Consider the following 6802-nt stretch of genomic DNA (forward strand, 5'->3'; position numbering starts at 1 on the left):
TCTAAAATCTTTCCCTAAGGAGTTATTACTATGACATTGAATTATAGTTGTGTTTTGTAGAATATCTTCTATTTAGTCTTCCCTTTATTTACAGACCACAGTACTGTGTTAGAAATCCTAGATGTTTTGAAAACTCTCTTTCCCGTAGCTTGGACTGACTGAAACAGAACAAAGAGACCTGGAATGTGTACCGAACTGAGAAAGTATAAATGATACTAGCTATTCTGCAGGAAACTGAGGTAGGAGTAATGAAAAATTCAAATGACACTGGAAATCAAGTGGAGAAAGGAGTTGGCTCAGCAGAGATAACACTTGTTTTTCTTGAAGAGGACATGGGTACAGTTCCCACCACCAGCACAGTGGCTGACCAACTTCATAATTTTAATTACAGTAAATCAGGTATCTTTTGTCTGGCCTCAGCATGTACCAGCCACAAGCAAGCTACATGCATACATGCTGCAAAACAGTGATACACCGAATCTAAAGCAAATAATCTGATGAATATTTTAAAACAAAAATGTGCAAATGGAAAATGAAATTTTGATTTGCTATACTCTGTTTCTCTAGAAATGGATCTAGAATATACTGTAGTGTCAAGATTATCCCATTGTATATGTTACTGACTTTTATGTAAAATATAATTTATTTGACTGTGCATGTGTCCCATGTGTTCATATATATCTATTATATGAATTTCATTGCTTTCACTTTACAATTCTTGTAAAACTAGGACTATTTCTGCCTCTTAACTTTTCCCCCCTAATCCAATGTTGATTGTTTCTGTTGTTCCTTTAATATCTATTTCTTTTGTGGTCAGTTTTCATTTTATTTTTTAATATAATACCAGCAGGACTTTAATTCAAGTTGCTTAGTATGTTTACACAGTATTAAACTTTGTCTGTATTCCCTTCCCATTTACATCTCCTGTTTTCTCTCTTTACACTATTACTCTATGGTACTCTGCAATAATTGTAAGAGATTTTGGATCTTGGTTCAATCTTCTGAAGGTTTTTGAATTCTTGGAGCTTTCTCAAATTCTGATATCATTTTAATATTGATTTGTTTATTTTGCAGTAATTGTCTATTCCTCTAGAAACAATTTGATTACATACTTTAGGGAAGTAAAAACTGTTGCTGATTGTATTCCCATATTTTAATGAGAATTTCATAGGAGTTTCTTAGTGTTGACATGTGATACATTTATTTTTCTTGTTTTGTTGCTGTTTATATGCACGGGATCAATGAATAACTACTCATTGCAAGAATCTACTAAAATTAGTCATAGCGTACAAAGGCATATGTTTGATAAAGTTAATTTTATATGAACTTTTGACTGTTTGATTTTTGAAGTTACACACTGACTTGGATGGTAACTACAGTAAGTTGAATTTCTACTAGTAGTGTGTGTCTCGGTTTCTTTGTTTACATTTTCTACAAGATTGATTATTTTTTAGTATAGTTAGTATGGACAGTAACAAGGCAGAGAGGGAATCTTGAGTTACACTCTCTTCTGTGGCCAAAAGCTACTGAGTTATGGCTGCTATTAGCAGCAGGGAGTTAAGTTAAGAAGTTAGTTACTTGGGTTCCTTGTTCTTTGGCTTGTGGATCCCCTCTCTACACACTTGAGAGGCTCAGACTTTAACTATTTGTGAGCCAGGAAAAAAAGAAAAGGAAGAAAGTCACACATGCAGGAAAAACACTCTAGATGGAGCAGAAAACGAGGCTCTCAGCAAACTTTGTTGTTGAGATAAAGAAAAGTTCCAACCTCTCCTTTTATTTCTGTTCTCAGTATGTGTACTGTTTCTAAATAATTACCTCATACAAATATCAAGTAAAATTATTACAGAAGGATAATTGATTATAATTTTCTAAAAACTTTACATTCTAATTAAGTTTATAGTAGGTTTAAGGCAATAATTCTTGTCATAAATTGATAAGACCTCCTGTAGATAGAGATTATACCCACCCATCTTCAAAATTTTTGGCCCATAATTATTCCTGTCAGAAAGAAATGCAGGGACAAACATGGAGCAGAGACTGAAGAAAAGGCCATCAAGTGACCAACCCAGTTTGCAATCTATTCCATGTGTAGGCACTAGACCCTGACATTATTACTAATGGGATGTTGTGCTTGCAAACAGGAGCCTAGCATTGCTGTCCTCTTAAGAGGCTCTCCTAGCCTCTAGGGTGTGGAGACAGATGCAAATACTTATAGCCAACCATTGGAATAAGTGTGGGGCCCCTATGGAAGAGTTAGGGGAAGAACTGAAGGAGCTAAAGATGATAGAAACCCCGTAGAAAGAAGAGCAGTATCAAAAAACCTGAACCCCTCAGAGCTCCCAGAAACTTAGCCACCAACCAAAGAGCATACATGGGCTGGTCTGTGGCCCCTGCTACATATGTGGGGATGGTTGGGGGAGCCCCTTTCGACAGCAAAGGGGAGCAGGTAGTGAGGAACTTATGGCAGGGGTACCAGAAAGGGTTGCAATATTTGGAATGTATATCAAATATATTTACAAAAATGTTTTTTAAAATTGTGTTAATATCAAAGGCTATGTGAACTTCTGAAGTTCCTCTGAGAGCATTATTCATTTGACTTGTGTTTCAGGATGTTGAATGTAGTAATTTAAAGGCTACAGACCTCCATGTGCTTCAATATTTGAGTGTTTGGTCCCCAGTAAGAGGAACTATTTGAAAAGGATTAGGAACAGTGTGTTTTAAGTTTTCAACCAGATGCCTGCCACCATGCATCCTACCTTCTGCTTATAAAGTAAACCCTGAAGCCGATTAAGTGTTTCTTTATATAAGAGTTATTTTACTCATGGTGTCTCTTTATAGCAACAAAATGATTTTAATAATTAGCCTTTGTTGACTTGAATTCTGAAAACCACCTTCCTACCCTACCTATCAAGTGCTGAAATTTAGATTAAACCAATCCACACCTAGCTCCTAAAATATGTTTTGTTGGTTGGTTGGTTGGTTGGCTGGCTGGCTGGCTGGTTGGCTGGCTGTTGTTTTATTCTGTAAGCATTTATTCAGGATAACTCGATTTTGTTAGTCTAAAACACATGAAATTTAGGTTCATTCCCATCATCTATTTTAAAAGGAAGGTACTCTGCATTTGTATTATGAAAATAAACTTTCTGTGTATGTGTGCTTTATTAACTGAGAGTGGATTTGTAAGACAGCAGGCAACAAGCACAATGGCTGTCTGTGTAAGGTACTCTCATTTTAGAATCTTGCTTATTGACAATCAAAACTGAAGGATAACTCTTACAGCTGTAGGAACAGATCTCAATATATGGGAGTCAAGCAATGCTTTCACAAAGATCATCAAAGATCACCTGCAGACCAAGTATTTACTTACAATCCATAACCATAGCAATCAATACTTATGAAGTAATAACAAAAAAAATATTCTTTGGTTGGGGGTAGGGGTAGCAACTAAACATGCCAACAGGAGTCTGTACAGACATTTGGAGTCCCCAGGTGATTGATGAGCATTCTCAAACTACATACATTTTCTGATGTCTATCTTAGGATCATCTGCCCTGATGTACCAACATTTGATGCACATTAACATGTAATCATTTGTAAACTAGACAACAGGACTCTTATTGTAGCTTCTAGTGACTATTTTTGCTTGTCAAGTTTGCTACCAGTTATCTGTGAGAGATACACCAGTCTAGCTTACCTGTGATATATAGCAAAGAGGCTAGGATGGTATTGAAAAAGCAAACACCACCAAATATACACGTTATTTTGGAGAAATTGAAATAGGAGTTGTGAGGGGTCCAATTTACATTGGAAATGGAATGGGAGCTGAAGAGACGTTGTCTCATTTAATAACACTTGTTACTATTAAAGAGGATGTAGATTCAGTTCCCAGCACTGATATCATGGCAGACAATCAGTAACTTGAATTCCAGAAGATTAGATGCCTCATTCTGTCCTCAGCAGACACCCTCTTCAAATATACTGCGCACACACACACACACACACACACACACACACACATATATATATATATATATATATATATATATATATATATATATATGCTGTAAAATACTAATGCATATGAACTATATTGTAGATGGGAAATTACTTTGGGTTTGCCATATTGTTTTTCCAGACATGATACTGAAATATTCTACTATAAATAATCTCAAGATTATCTTAATATACATTACTGATTTTAACCTAAGTATCAATACTATGGGAAAATATAATTTATTTCATTGAATATGTATCTCTCTTATTCATACAAATATATGAATTTCATGAAGTTTATTTTACATTTATACTGTAAAATTTGGAATATATTTGCTTCTAACCCTGTTTCTTAATCTAACTCAGATGGTTTCAGAATGTTCTTTAGAGTGTGTGTGTGTACAATTTTCCCCTTTACTAATATAATTCCAGCTTCCTTAGTATCTCTACAGAGTATTACACTCTATTTTGTCTTCTCATTGATTTTTCCTGTTGTCTGTCTTCATCCCATTATGTAATAGATTTTATTGCAATAATGTTAATAGATTTTGAATCGTGGTTTAAATTTTTGAAGGTTTTTGAACTCTTGGAGCTTTCTTAAATTTTCACATTTTATTACCATTACTTTGTTTCATCTGCAGAAATTTCACATTCCTTCTGAAAAAAAGTGCTTCCAATCTTTAGGAAAGAGAAAACTCTTGTCTTTCCATGTTTGAACAAGTATGCTATCCATGTGTCAGTGTTCATGTCACATATGCAGCTTTCTGTTATCTGTTGCTATTTATATGCATACTTTAAGTGAGAATTATTAAAATAATGTATCATTTTATTAATCATTTCAGATAAAAGCACATGTGATATACCTGAACCTTATGTGAAATTTTTGGGTTTTGGTCTTTGAAGAAGCAGCATACCCACTTTTGTGGTGTCTGGAACAAATTGGATTTCCACTAATACTGTCAGATATAAGTTGTAGTTATTGAGCAAAATTGGTACTACAGAAAGGAATGTGTTGGGTGTTAACACTATGGAGCAGCATTAGGGAACTTAGCTTAGAAAGGGCAGAGGTATTACCCTGTGATGCTGGCCATGATACTGATTCAATTAAGAGTTTTGATAAAGATAGTTCAGTGGCTATTCTGCCTGGGCAGCAGAGGAGTTAAGATAGGGGACAGACCCATACCTGGAAATCCATCATTTGAATTCTTTGCACCAGCTCCACAATTACTCAAAAGTAGTATACTTGCACACTCTTACCTATGCTTCCATAGTTTTGTTTCCAGCTCATTCCTTTGTTTCTTTGTGTACTTGGTAGACTTTCTCATCTCCCTCCTAGAATCCTTTAAGGGAGCTTGTGGCCTGGGAAGGACTTGGGAAGCCAGAACTGGGAGACATAATGGATCTGAGACAGGAGGGAAAACCTGAAAGCCTGGAATAACTGGGAGTCGTGGAGGCATTTGTAGACCTGAAAGTAATGGAGGATTTTGAAGCAGTTGGAGACAATGGGGCATTAGAGGGCCTGGAGGCATAGGGAGACTAAGGGGCATTGGAGGTCCAAAGAGCCAATGTGTACTTGCAATGATTGCAGAAACTTCCTTCATTGGAAAGCCTGGGAGAAGAAATAAAATAGATTGGAGTTTCCTCACAGTCCCAAGTTGCTGCTCATCAATTCCTCCTATCAATTATTCCCGGCATTATATGCAGCAGAGTGTTCAGAGTTGTGTCTTGGCAAGAGAACAAAGCACAGAGCATAGCCTAAGAACCAGCACCATTGCTCACACCATGACTTCAACATGCTTGTCCCAGACTCAGTATGCACAAAGACTTCAGTGTTGACATTTTCAAAATGAACCTGCAGACATTTTCTGTTTTAATTCAGGACCCTTAACTCCAAGAGATTGTGATAAATATCTTACTCCGGAACTGTCAGGCTGCTTCCAAAAATCTGTTCTCTCCTAGCTCCCTTCCTCCCCAAGCAAGAATAAAGTGCCTCACACCACTCATTGTATCCATCAGCTGGAGGCCTCATCTCATGTGGGAAATATGTAGGCCCCTGCATCTTGACACCCTCTGTTCTGTAACTTTAATTTTTTCAAACCTTATTTTTAATGGTGGTTCTTAAATGCTTTAACCTTACTTGTAGCCCACCCACCAGAGGTAATGGAAAAGAAAGGCTATGTGGAGAAGTGGACCTGTTTATCAAGTTCTGTAGAGAAACTCCCATCTGTGTTATCTGGAAATTGACAGTTCAGTTTACCAGTTAACGCAATCCGTTTTCAAACACTTTATGGATACTCCAGAAGTCCAGTTCAGTAGAGTCAATATAGCAGACACGAATCAGAAGCAGTGGCACCTACCTAGCAGAGACAGCCAGGCCTCAGCCTCAGCTGTGCCTCTCTCAGTGACGCAAAGATCAGAAGACTAAAAACGAACAAACATTTGCACAGCTAGCTCTATAAGCAAGCCTAGATTCATCCATCACTGTCTATCAAGTGCTATTATTATATCCTCCAGATATCACGTGTCCTCCACTGCTCTTGCCTCAGCTGACATCACTTTGCCAATCAGTGCAAGTCTGAGGAAGCAAGAAGAAACTGCAGTACACCACCAGAAGTTTTTTTGGTGTAAATCATCATCTACCCTTTCATGTGCCAGTTTTAACAGAGCATCTTCTCTACTGTGTCTGCTTTAGCAAAACATTCTTTCACAAGTCTGCCTTAGTCTTTCACTTGTGTCTACATCATCTGAACATTTCTTCATGTATGTGCCCCAGCAAAACACCATCCTATTGAGGGTAATGTTTAAAAAA

The sequence above is a fragment of the Arvicanthis niloticus genome, chromosome 30 (assembly GCF_011762505.2).
Source record: "Arvicanthis niloticus isolate mArvNil1 chromosome 30, mArvNil1.pat.X, whole genome shotgun sequence".
In the NCBI taxonomy this organism is placed as follows: Eukaryota; Metazoa; Chordata; class Mammalia; order Rodentia; family Muridae; genus Arvicanthis; species Arvicanthis niloticus.